The sequence below is a fragment of the Balaenoptera musculus genome, chromosome 1, assembly GCF_009873245.2.
Source record: "Balaenoptera musculus isolate JJ_BM4_2016_0621 chromosome 1, mBalMus1.pri.v3, whole genome shotgun sequence".
NCBI classification, from domain to species: Eukaryota; Metazoa; Chordata; class Mammalia; order Artiodactyla; family Balaenopteridae; genus Balaenoptera; species Balaenoptera musculus.
Genome location: NC_045785.1, coordinates 131,176,480 through 131,189,329, shown reverse-complemented (window position 1 = coordinate 131,189,329; position 12,850 = coordinate 131,176,480).

Sequence of the window (12,850 nt, the reverse complement as noted above, 5' to 3'; positions counted from 1 at the left end):
TTTTAACATCTTTATTGGAGTATAATTGCTTTACAATGGTGTGTTAGTTTCTGCTCTAGAACAAAGTGAATCAGTTATACATATACATATGTTCCCATATCTCTTCCCTCTTGCATCTCCCTCCCTCCCACCCTCCCTATGCCCCCCTCTAGGTGGTCACAAAGCACCGAGCTGATCTCCCTGTGCTATGCGGCTGCTTCCCACTAGCTATCTATTTTACCTTTGGTAGTGTATATATGTCCATGCCACTCTCTCACTTTGTCCCAGCTTACCCTTCCCCCTCCCCACATCCTCAAGTCCATTCTCTAGTAGGTCTGTGTCTTCATTCCCGTCTTACCCCTAGGTTCCTCATGACCTTTCTTTCTCTTTTTTTTTTCCCTTAGATTCCATATGTATGTGTTAGCATACTGTATTTGTTTTTCTCTTTCTGACTCACTTCACTCTGTATGACAGACTCTAACTCCATCCACCTCACCACAAATAACTCAATTTCGTTTCTTTTCATGGCCGAGTAATATTCCATTGTACATATGTGCCACATCTTCTTTATCCATTCATCCGATGATGGACACTTAGGTTGCTTCCATGTCCTGGCTATTGTAAATAGAGCTGCAATGAACATTGCGGTACATGACTCTTTTTGAATTATGGTTTTCTCAGGGTATATGCCCAGTTCTCTGGTCCCTTTAATCTTGCCTCAGGTGGTTTCTTGGCTTCCCTTGATTAGCAACGGTTCGAAACTGCCCTTTGTAACTCAGGGAAGGTCATGGAGGCTGGAGTGTTGCCTACCAGAAACTGGCAACAAAAAGGCCTCCGGGCAACAAAAGGGCCTCGGTGCCCAGGAGTCCCACAGGGCCTCCCTTGGTTTCAGTCTCAGCACACTAGAGGTCTTTGTTTTTTTAAAATCTCCTGTCTCCCAACCCTTTCCTTGGAACTCTCAAGAAGAGGTTTTCACTTTAATTAAAAAAAAAGTTAGGCCCTGCTCTCAGTCCAGAGAATTTATCTTACAAAGATGTCTCAGCAAGAGAATAGAGAAGCACTATGACTCATTGTAATAAGGTAGATATTGTGACAAGAAAGATGTTAACATCTTCGTGAAGGCCCTGAGGGGAAATTTGCATAAAATAGTCTCTTTGTTGCTTAAAGAGCCACTGATGTCTTACTGAAAAAAATCAAAACCCAGTTTTGTTAAATATTCAGTCTGGGAATGATTTGGAGTATTTCCCTTATCTCCTGGGTGTCTTTTTTTTTTTTTTTTTTCTTGACAGAATCACAGATGCTTAGAGTTGAAAAGGTCCCAGTCATCCCTCAGCTCATTTTCCTTGAGGGCCCTGGGATGGGCACACTGTCTTATTCCTTCTGGAACCCATGCTTCCTGAAGTCTTGGAAGAACCAGAGGACAGAGACTTGGAACTCTGAAAAGATAACAAGAAATCCCTTTGCTCAAGCCTTCCTCCATTTATACACTCATCCATCTGTTCCCTCAACTCCATTAAAAAAGAAAATCTCAGTTGGATTTGGAGTCTCCTGAAATTTATTTTTCATTTTTGAAATTTGCCTGATATTTTGGACAGATTGTTTCTTGAACACCCCCAGTGGCAGGGAGCTCACCACCTCTTAAGGCAGGAAATGTTACTTTGGGCAGGAATCTGCCTCCCACTAACCTCCCCCAGTGGTTTTAGCCCTTCCTTTGGGATTAATGAATGACTTCTTCTTTGTGGCTGCTCTTCATATGGTTGTAGACAATGGTTGTATATCTTCGTAGGGCCCTACAATAGCAAAGTTTTTTTTAATTTTTATTTTGTTTTGGGGTTTTTTTTTCCCAATCATACAGTAACATTAAAAAGTTCCACTGAGCCCCAACCCTCTAGCTGCTTTCTGATGGTGTCACAATGTCAATAGGTGTTCCACAAGAGAACATCTCCATCCCCGAAAGCCAGGTGGTTCTCTTTTCTTAAGCAGATGCTCCTCCAAAAGGAAAGACTGAAGGAAAAGCAGCGGCTAGACCTGTATCATCCTAGGGTTTGAGGCAAGTCGCCCGAGGGCAAAAGACTTCAGCTGCAATGGCATTTAATAAAGAGCTGAATTTACACTCTGCACCTTACTGGGAGATATGGCAAGTTCTTGGGGGAGCTGGACTCTATAGCTGTAGCTGGTGTCAGGCATGATGGGAAGTTTGGGGGAAATGCTCGTATCCTCCTGGGTATAAGATACCCAGGCAGGGGACTTTGCTGACTGCCAGGAGATAAGGGGAGTCGAGTGTCCTTGCTATGGGACAGGGACATTTGATCAGTGAGGGATCATTGGAAAGGATGAGGAGCGAGAAGGTCCTAATCGAACCAAGTCAAGGTTTTTAGCCTTTGCCAAAGCCAGGAGGTAGCTCAGAAGTGGGTGGTGAGCAGAGCTTTCCTCCCTCATTCATTCACCCGGCCACATCCCCCTCCCCAGTCCAAGGAAGTCTATTTATCAGTTCCACACATCCGGAATGTATTTTTTAGCAGAGCGCCAGCAGCACCAATGGCAACCTGACTGCCCGTGGGCACCAAGAATTGTTACTGTGTTACCTGCCTCCGCTCCGGTGTCCCAGCCCTGTACCCTGGCCCACGGCTGCAATCATTATTCTTTGCAGAGATTCTAGGGGGAACAAGAAGCAAACAGAAACAAATGGCCAGCCCTTCTGTGGCCCAGTTTCTAAGGCAGGACATGTATATATAGCCCTTCCAGAGTAGGTTTGCTGCAGGGGTAGCTGGAGGCCGAGCCAGACCACAGAGGAGAGGTGAACTCCCAGTGGAATATTCTGGACTCCATTTTATTTCAAACCAACAGCCAATCTCAATGTGACTTTATGAATCAGGGAAAAAACCCTGTAAAATGATCCCTGTGTTTTTCTCCTACTTCATGGTCCTACCTTGCTCACTGTCTTATGAAGAGAGTACCAGTGTGATGGCCAGAATTTGTCCTTTACACTTCCCTTTCCTGTTTCCTCCTTTTTACTAAATGAGCATCCAGGGGCACACAGAGCACTGACAGATACGCTTTGACAACTGTGGCTCTAGATCTGGAAAGGACTTCTAGACCTGGAAAGACCTTTGTGGTCATGTACTCAACTCCTGTGTTTTTTCAAATGGAACAAGGATGGGGGACTGCTGAGAGCAAAGCCTCTCAGATGTTAAGAGAGACCTGGGGTACTTCAATTTTTCAAGGCTCCTTGTATATTAAAATAAAAGAAACAATTAAAAATGAGAGTTATAAAAATTGTACAATATTTCAAATGTTTATATTTTATAAATTAAAGCTCTTTACAGAAAACAGACAATGCAATATATTTTAATAGTCACAAAACCTAGAAAAATATTAATTTACAGTCATCCTGCACTACAGGCGGTGTTGTATGGTCACAAAATCAAGTCAAAGTTTGAACCATGAACGTCTTCTTCCTTGAGTCCCATCAGTGTATCTTTAGGACTGTGTATAACTTTTTTAAGAGAAGGTCAAAAGTCTACTTTTAGGGCATAGTGAATGTAAAGGCCAACTAGCTCTCTTGCCCTCTTTGTCTCTTCTGAGTTCTTCCAGAAACCAGCTGTGTGATCTTGACCACCTCATCTTCATCAGGGTAGAGGACCTAACTTTGCGTTTTTGGCTTTCTTTGATTTAATATCTTACTAAAGGTCTGCTTGTTTAAAACACATAAAAATCAAAACTTTTATTTCATGCTGGAGTCATCAATGAAGCAAACCTGGGGCAGAGGAAAGATCCTGGTCATAGCAACCCACCGGTTTGTGGTAGTCACCTCCAAGATGGTACCCAATGATCCTAACTTCCCATATACCCTCCTACATTGTGTAGGACTGGCCTTGTTACCAACAGGATACTGTGGAAGGGAGGAAGTGTGAGTCCCAAGGCTGGATTGGCAAAGACATTGTGACTTCTGCCTTGCTTGCTCTTGGAGCCCTCACTCTGAGTGAAGCCAGCTGCTGTATCCTGAGGACACACAAGTAGCCCATGGAGAGCGAGGCTTAAAGGGTGATGAACTGAGGCCTCCTACCAACAACTAGCACCATGTGAGTGCACCATCTTGGAAGTGGATCCTCCAGCCAGCCCCAGTCAAGCCTTCAGATGACAGCAGCTCCAATGGACAGCTTGACTGCAACCTCCCAGGACACCCTGAGCCAGACCACCCATTGAAGCCACTCCCAGTTTCCTGACATTAAGAAACTGTGTGTGAAAATAAATGTTTACTGTTGTTGTAAGTTGCTAAATTTGGGAGTAATTCATTATGCAGCAATAAATGACTAATATCGTCATTTTACATACCATACATAAGCGACTAACCTGGGTCACCTAAGTTACTGCCTATAGTTATAAACCACCTTCTCCTTGTCTGGCCTGGTGTCTAAAATTCTTGCACTTGAAGGTCATTCTCTTCTAGACATCAATTTTCAGGAGTGTCATCTTAAAAGGCAAAGACCTCTGTACATGCTTTTATCTTAACCCTTAAACTGCAATGAGCTAACCTCTGAATGAACATTAGTTCATAGCCAGCTGAGAGGAGAGTGCTCCTGGGAGATGGGACTTGTGGGTAAGAGATGGGAACAAACTTTTGCTGTTGATTAGAAAATAACTGAGTATAGACTCAAAGTCAGACAACCAGCTTGAGTTCTTTCTTCATCTACAAGCTGTGTGGTCACAGGCAAGCCATGTAACCTCATGAGCCTTAGTTTCCCCATCTGTACAATGGGAATGATACAAGTATCTAATTCACAGTTTGCCCTCACTCTTCCCGCAACGAGGACAAGCAATAATAAGACATCAAAAACATTTTATAAGTCAGAAAGCTTTACACAAAAGTTAGTTTATTTAAGTATAATCTCTAAACAGAAAAGTCAGCTTCCCAAGATGGGTTCTTCCCCCATTTGTTAAGTGCCTTTTCTGTGCCATGAATTATTAGGAGTGGGGATATACAAATGAATAAAAAAGTTTCTTGTCCTCATGGGGTTCACAGTACTTGGAGTTATAAATAAGGAAACAGGCAATCATTGTAGAGTGTAAAAAGTGCTAAGCACAGGGTAATTGATTCCTTTCTTCATCAAACATTTATTGAGTGCCTTTCCCCACAAGGTAATGTGTTGGATGCTATTGATACGTGAACAATGATTAGGAAGCCCACTGAGAAGCCTGCCAGGAGGCGGTATCACTGAGCACGATCATAAAGTTTAAGGAGGAGCGAGCCCAGTGAAGTTTAAGAGTAGGGTAATACAAGTGGGGTGCATCAAGGCATGAAGGTGAGCACCAACATGGTAAATTGGGGCTACTTCTCCCATCTCAGCACCCCGGGTAAAGTCAACACCATGAAGAGAAACCAGCCCTGAAGGATGGCTGGAGAGTTTGGGGTGCCTGGCTGACCCAGAACCTTGTTTAACCAGTTTACACTGGTCAACAGTGTGCCTGATGCCCCCAGTGGGAGTGCCTGTCAACTCCCAATTACCCAACAGTGTTATCTCAGCCCAGCCCTCCTGCTTCTGCATGGTTATGGGTCCTTGTGCACTGTGAGTGACTTCGAGAATACCTACTAACTTAAATATTAGCCCAACCAATAATTAGGTTAATTAAGCTAATAATCAGAAGGATGGATTTATTATGCAGGAAGTCATCTAGGGTATGCCAAGGCCAATTAAAATTAAAATTAAAATTAGCTGCCGTTTGGGGTTCCCTGTATCCCTGACCTCTCTGTTGGCTCAGACCATCCATCCTTGACTGTGCACATTAAGGAAGCCCCTTTTCCTTCATGCTCACACCTGCTGCTCAGAGCTTACAGCTGCCAAGGTGAAGTGGAGAGAGCAAGTGTCCTTTGGGGTCACAAGCCCATTATCTGATGCAGAGAAATGTCTCATTGCCTCCAAATGAGCAAAGTAAAAGATCATCTGATTTCCTTTCTTCATCAAGATGGATGATTTCCAAGTGCTGAAACTGAACTAGACGCTTAAACCCATTTCCTTCCAAGGCCCAGCCCTGGCAACGTCGTCTCCCTCGGCTGCTGTACCCAGCCCTCGGCGACAAGCAAGATGAGCTCAATACGAAAGGGCATTTAATTTGATTTCCAGGATAATGTATCCCCCAAAGGTGCAGATTCCCCTAAGGAAATAAGATGGGCTTATTATTCACTGGATAGAGTTATCCAGGCATCCCTGAGTACAAGAGGGAGCAGAAACAAGTCATATAAATGGGTACTAGGAGTCTGATATCTTTGCCCAAATAAGACTCATTTTTTTGAGGGATCGCCCTTCTGGGCAAGGAGGCTGAGGATTCTGTGTCACTCCTGCTTGTCTCTTACATACATACCAGCCTCTTCCAGCTATCGCATACTGGTCAACATGCTGTGCTCTAAGTCATTTCTACTTAGGATAATAAAAGTGATGATTCTTCATGCTGATGGGGAAGAAAGGCTGTTAGCTTCTCTCTTTCGGTTGGTTCTTGTTGTAAGCTGCTCTGGGTCTCCATCTCAGCCTGAGACTAGCTTGTCCTACTCTCTTCTCTTTGTCAAAGTTCCCAAGAACTCAGTTTTCCCAAGGTGGGCTCTGCCCACTAGCCACTCTTCCCCTGGGGTTCTTCTCCCGTTGAGGTTCATTGTGAAGGGCAGTGCCACCCTCTCAGCTTTCTCCTTCCTTTTTACCTCCAGAATGACAAATACCTGGGCCCCCCTTTGCCTTAAACCATTTGCTACAAATCCTGAGCTTTGGCCTTCAGTTTCCATTCCTGAGTGTATGACTCAGCAAACTCCAGGATGTTTGGCCCCCTCACTGGTAAATGATTCACTCACAAACAGCAGCCTCGTAGCATATGTGGATGAGATTTGTGTCTCTGCAAAATCACACATCTCCACACGTCAAAGATCTTTGGGGCTGCTGGTAAATGGTAGGTGATAATGTTAGCTTCTTGCATGCCAAGGGTCTACTGAATTAGAGTGTCTTTGGGCTACAAAGTGTAAACAGGAAATAAGGATTTAATTGGGAATGGCTGCCATTATTATTTGTCAATGCAAAAGATAACTAGAATAAAGAGATACCAGTCCTGGGAATTTTCCCAAGTATATCTTATGCTCTAGTAGTAAAGCTTCAACCTTCTTTGGCATCCAGCGGTGCTTCAAGCCCCGTTGCTTCTGTATCCAAAGTCTCATTACATTGCACTGTCTGGGGTATATAGTTGTCAGGTGGCTGTTTTGTTTTAAGGTGACTTTGAATGTGGATCTGGTGTTACTTCCTTGGGAGAACCAATCACACGTGTATAGGAAGAAGAAGGAAATGTTAATTACCAGCTAAAAGATTTTTGTCTGGAAACTGATGATGTTGGACCAAATACAGGGAGATCAGTCAAAATGCTGTCATAAAAACATAGGAGAGACAGCGAAGGCTTGAAATACTGCAATAGTAGTGGGGTTGGAGAGGAGGAGGTGCTTCAGAAAGGTGCTTAGTAAGTCAATATTTTCCTGGCAATGTCCTGGACTTGATCTTAGGAGCCATTTCTTACTTTTGGCATCCTTTGTTGTTTAGAGAGGCTGAGAATTTTCAGAACCATAAATTCCCAGTTCCTTCTTGTTTCACAGTCCTTTCTTAAATATATCCTTCACTTTTTACATTTCCTATCAATACTATAGGCACTTGGCCTGTAAATGTCTCCAGCTAGATCACCCAATCCGTTGGGTATATTTTTTATTGTCCACATTACTGCAAGTGACAGTATTGCTAAACTTTCTGACACTACATAACAAAGATCCCCTTTCCTCCAATTTCCAATGCTCAATGAACTATGTGAAATTGCCTTGTTTATAGGTTAAGAAAATGATTGAATATTGGAAATTTCATATAGTTCGACCTAGTAGATACCTCATTTCTGTTAGTTTTGTAAGTGGGAGGGGTTACTGACAGTTGGCTTCTATTTAACATGTTCTCAACCTTGCCGGCACTCTGGAATCACCTTGGGGAGATTTAAAGAATCACGACACTCAGGTTGCTCCTCAGAGCAATTAGATCAGACCCTCTGCAGGTTCAACTCAGGCCTCATTGGTTTCAAAAGCTCCACCAATGATTCTAATATGTAGCCAACATTGAGAACCATGGATTTAGGGTATACAAGTAGCTTATTTTCTGGGAGAAGACTATCCAAATGTCCCTGTAGCCTTAAGTTATTTGGGACAGTACCCTGATTCTCCAGCCCTAACACGGACTTGCAAGTTAAAACTTTAAGATTAGAACTCGCATTTTAGAGAGCAGCATTTAAAATTTGACTGAGGTAAGCACTGGAATACGTTGTTCTGAAAGTAAGAACTTAGAGCAGCTGTTCCATCACTCAATGATAAATTAATTTCCCTTATGTGAGCCTCTGGTGCCTATGATTTCAAGGGTTCTCTGGAGGACTAATGGAAAATTCACTTTTTTTGAAGCTTTCCTTTTTCATCTGTTGGATTTGTGACTTCTTTAGTTTTGTGGGCTTTGTTGTCAATCTTTTCCCTGTCACTTCTCAGAAAATTCTTCTGGTGTGGGCTACTAGTTGGCACCTTTCTTGACTTTCCAGTGCTGCTTTGAATTTGTTTTTATATTTCTTTTGTCATTACATGATTTTGGAAGAGAAGAGAGGCCATAGTATGTGTTCAGTCAGTTAACACTTATTGAGCACTTACTATGTGCCATCTTCTTTTCTAAGAGCCCTACATCTATCAGCTCATTAGCCTAACTTGTGAGGAAGGTGTCATTATTTGTATTCTCAGGGTTCTCCAGAGAAACGGAACAAATAGAGAAAAGATTTATTATAAAGCACTGGCTCACACGATCATGGAGGCCAACAAGTCCCAAGATGTGCTGTTGGCGAGCTGGAGACCCAGCAGTAAAACAGCAGAGCTGATGGTGTAGTTCTAGTTCAAGTCCAAGGGCCCGAGAACCAGGAAAGCCAAGAGTGTAAGCTCCAGTCCAAAAGCCAGCAGGCTCAAGACCCAGGAAGAGCCAATGTTTCAGTCTGAGTCCTAAGGCAGGAAAAAGCAATGTCCCTTTTCAAAGGTCGTGAGACAGGAGGCATTCTCTCTTACTCAGGGGAGAGTCAGCCCTTTTGTTCTACTCAGGCCTTCAACTGATTGCATGAGACCTGCCCACATTAAGGACGGCAATCTGCTTTGCTCAGTCTACCAACAGAAATGTTAATTCCATCCAAAAATATACTCACAGAAACACCCAGAATAATATTTGACCAAATAGCCAGGCACCTTGCGGCCCAGCCAAGTTGACACATAGAATTAACCATCACATTTTTATCTTATTTTATAGATGAGGAAACCAAGGTCTGTGAGGAGTTAACTCAACCCAAGCTCATGCAGCTACTGAGTGGTGGACCTGGGATTCAAACCCAGTTAATCTGGCTCGACAGTACATGTTCTAAACCACTACACAGATTACCTCTCTAACTATAATGCCTAGTTTTATGTGCACTGTGAGGTAGGCCAGGGTAGAGCAGGGAACTTGGGAGCATGTTGAATGTTTGGAATAACTGCTCTAAGTAAGGAGAAAGAGAAAGTTCATTAGGGATAAAGGAAAATATTACCACCCACACTGAGAACACAGACGAGGCTGGAGGGCTGGGGTCAGTAGCGCAAAGTAGCTTTCCAAATCAGAGCTCTAAGGGCTGGCCATATTTCTAGAATGGGGTGGGACCAGTCTCCCTAGCTTCTCTCTTCTTTGTGGTCCCTTAAAATAGAACTACAGAGCTTTTATGCTCTAAGGGTTCTATTGCCAATACTTAAGAAAGGGCAAGGATAAAGGGGTTTGGGGTATTTTTTTTTTTTTTTTAAAAACAAAACTGTAGGAAAGAAAAAGGTTCTGGAACCTTACAGCATTCTTATAGGAACTTATCCTGTTTCTGACTCCTTTCCTATGTTAGTAACTGGAAGGCCTGATAGTTCCCTGCTCTCGTTTTCAATTTATGAGGGTGGAACTCATCAAACCTTCTCTCTCCTTCAGTTCACTGGATTCTTTAGACCAGCAATTTAAAAATGTCAGAAGCATGATTTTTTCTAGACAAAATTTTACTCAGTATCCTAATATATAAAACACATAAAGGCACCATTTTAAAAGTATGAACGTATTTAATAAATTCATACTTACACCTTTCCCTAATTATTACAAAGTCAATCAAAGAGAGTACAGAATCTATTTTGATGAATGCAAAAACTGGAAATCATGATAGTGGCTGACATTTGCAGTCTTATACAAGTCTCAATATCCAATTTATTTCTGTAATCTGTTTTGGATATACAATATAAAGAAAATCCTGATTCAAACAGACAAGTAGCTTACCTTGCAATTCAAGATTCTCTTCGATCAAACTGATCCAAAGCATTAAAGAGGATTTGTAGGACTTTTTTGTTTCAAAGTTGAATCACCAACAACTAACAGCAAGCTCACTTCCTTATCATAAATATAAAAGTCATTCAATAAACACTCCACCCTTACAATAAACGCTAGGCCTATCAATTTTATGACAGTAACACAATGAAAAGTGTTCTGATTTTGTTATTGCGTATTAATTATGACTCAGTACAGGCTGAATAAATGTGCCTGAGCCTCGTTCATAGCTATATAAAAGTGCCCAGAGAAGAACCAACCATTTACCAGACACAAAATCAATGTTTGTTGAATGAATGAATGAACAAACCAAACTTGCCTGCTCTCTCATGGAGTATTGGATTATATATACATTTTTGTTTTTACTTTTTGATTTTTATTTGTGCATGTTTGAATTTTAAAAAGATCAGTGCAGAGCTACAGACATCATAATCAATGACTCATTTACAAGCCCTTCAAATATATATATATATATATATATATCCCCCGATCTGTCAGTACAAGTTTTTCTCCAAGGTCTGCATGAAATCAAGTTAACTAGGCAGAATGGAGTTAACCCATTGGTTGGTTGTCTTCAATATCAAAGTTAGCACAGAGCACATTTGAGATTGTGTTGAGTCTTATTAGAGTTTAAAAAAATCATGTTATAAATTTGAGTCAGAACATTTGTGGAACCCAAAACATGTCATGGAACTCAGGGTGCCCTTGGGTTCCAAGGAGCATGGTTGGAAACCACTCCTGAGGTGTATGTAGGCCACTTTGCCCATGAAGGCCCCTCTCTCCACCATGAGAAACTCTGAAACCAGCGAGGGCACACAAAGGGTAGAAAAGAGTAACCATTCAATTGTCCCTCACCTTGGATTGAAGAACTTGCCCATAGCTTACTAAAACCATTACCATTTCATGACTGATTTTTTTTTTAAACCTCTCTCTATGTGCCAGGCACTGTTATAATAACTTTACATTTATTTACTCACTCATTTAGTTTTTGAAATAACCGTATTTAACTGGTATTATTATTATTTCCACTTTATAGTTGAAGGGGCAAAGGTAGAGAAAACATATAGCTGGGCAATGGCAGAGCAGGGATTTGCCCTGTGAGGACTATCTCAGAAGCCTGTCACCAGGACCATGACCTCACACTGACAAATGATGGGGCTTCCTGAAAGCAACTTGTTGGGCTAAAGAGGAGAAATTTGCAGCCTCACATTCACGTCTACATTATTTCTTTATTTTGACTTCAGTAATAATAATGACAAGAATGCATTTAAATATATTGGTCCAAACCATATTGGGTACATTCAGGGCTGTGTTTGCTCTTTCAGGACAATCGGATCTACAAATTGATCAAACGGCCAGCAGGTCAATCTCAAACACCAGTTCTGAGATGTTATTTAAAAATTATTTAAAGGTATTCTATTTACTTGAAGAAAAGTTTCATATTAAAGATTTTATTTAATGCAGAAAATTAAATACAAGTTAAATGCACTATTGTGGGAGAGTAGGTGTGACGACTCTGCTCTTACAACAATTGTCTTTTTGTTTTTGCTTGTTTTTAGGATACATCTATAATTTTTATTACAAAACCATTCTTTTGACATCAGTGGGTTCCAGTGATAGCAAAATACTGTGAGTGTGGCATAGCAGCTCTAATGTGACAATTGCATTCGCTGCTTTCTGAACCGAAATTTAAGTTACCTCATATCCTTTACGTACAAGATACCTGCAACCGTTAATGCTGCAAATCCTGACACGTATACACTTTAGGGAGGAGTTGAGGCTAAGGGATTGGAGACCATGATTGTTTTGATGTAAACTATTTGGAAACCTTTGTTCATACAGCGTGGCTTGAAGCAATTTGGCCTTCTGGTGGCACAAACCTGAGCACAGAATCCCATAATGCCACTCGTAAGATGATTCCAGATTGTGATTTCGTTATTTTTGAGGTTATGATTAACACAAAAGTACAAAATTTAAAAAATGATGTAGAGATTTTTGGGGATACTGGGAATACATCCAGGGACAGCCCCACATCTAGGTATCCTAAGATTCTGGTTTAAGAAGCATACTCTGTATGTTTCCTTAAGTTTCAGTTCTCCAAATGAGGGACTGACCCCAGGTCCATGGAAAGAGATGAGAAAAAGCTATATCTACATACCGTACATCCATCTCCTTTACTGGGAGAATAGCAACACTGAGGTTCACCCTTGGATAAGGAAGCGGGGAGGAGTTATATGTGAATCAGACAGGAGCTGGGAGATGAAGGCTGGCAGCGCCTCCCTGGGCCCATCTGACAGATCCAAATGTCAAAGGATGCTGTTTGCTCTGCAGCTGTATAGGTGAGAGGGGAGTCTTCACTCACCACCCCCAAATCAAAGAACAGATGGAGTTTTGACTTGAAAAGGCAGCAGAGAGGCATCTGAACTTTATTTTTTTATTTATTTTAATTACCATTTTTCTTAACT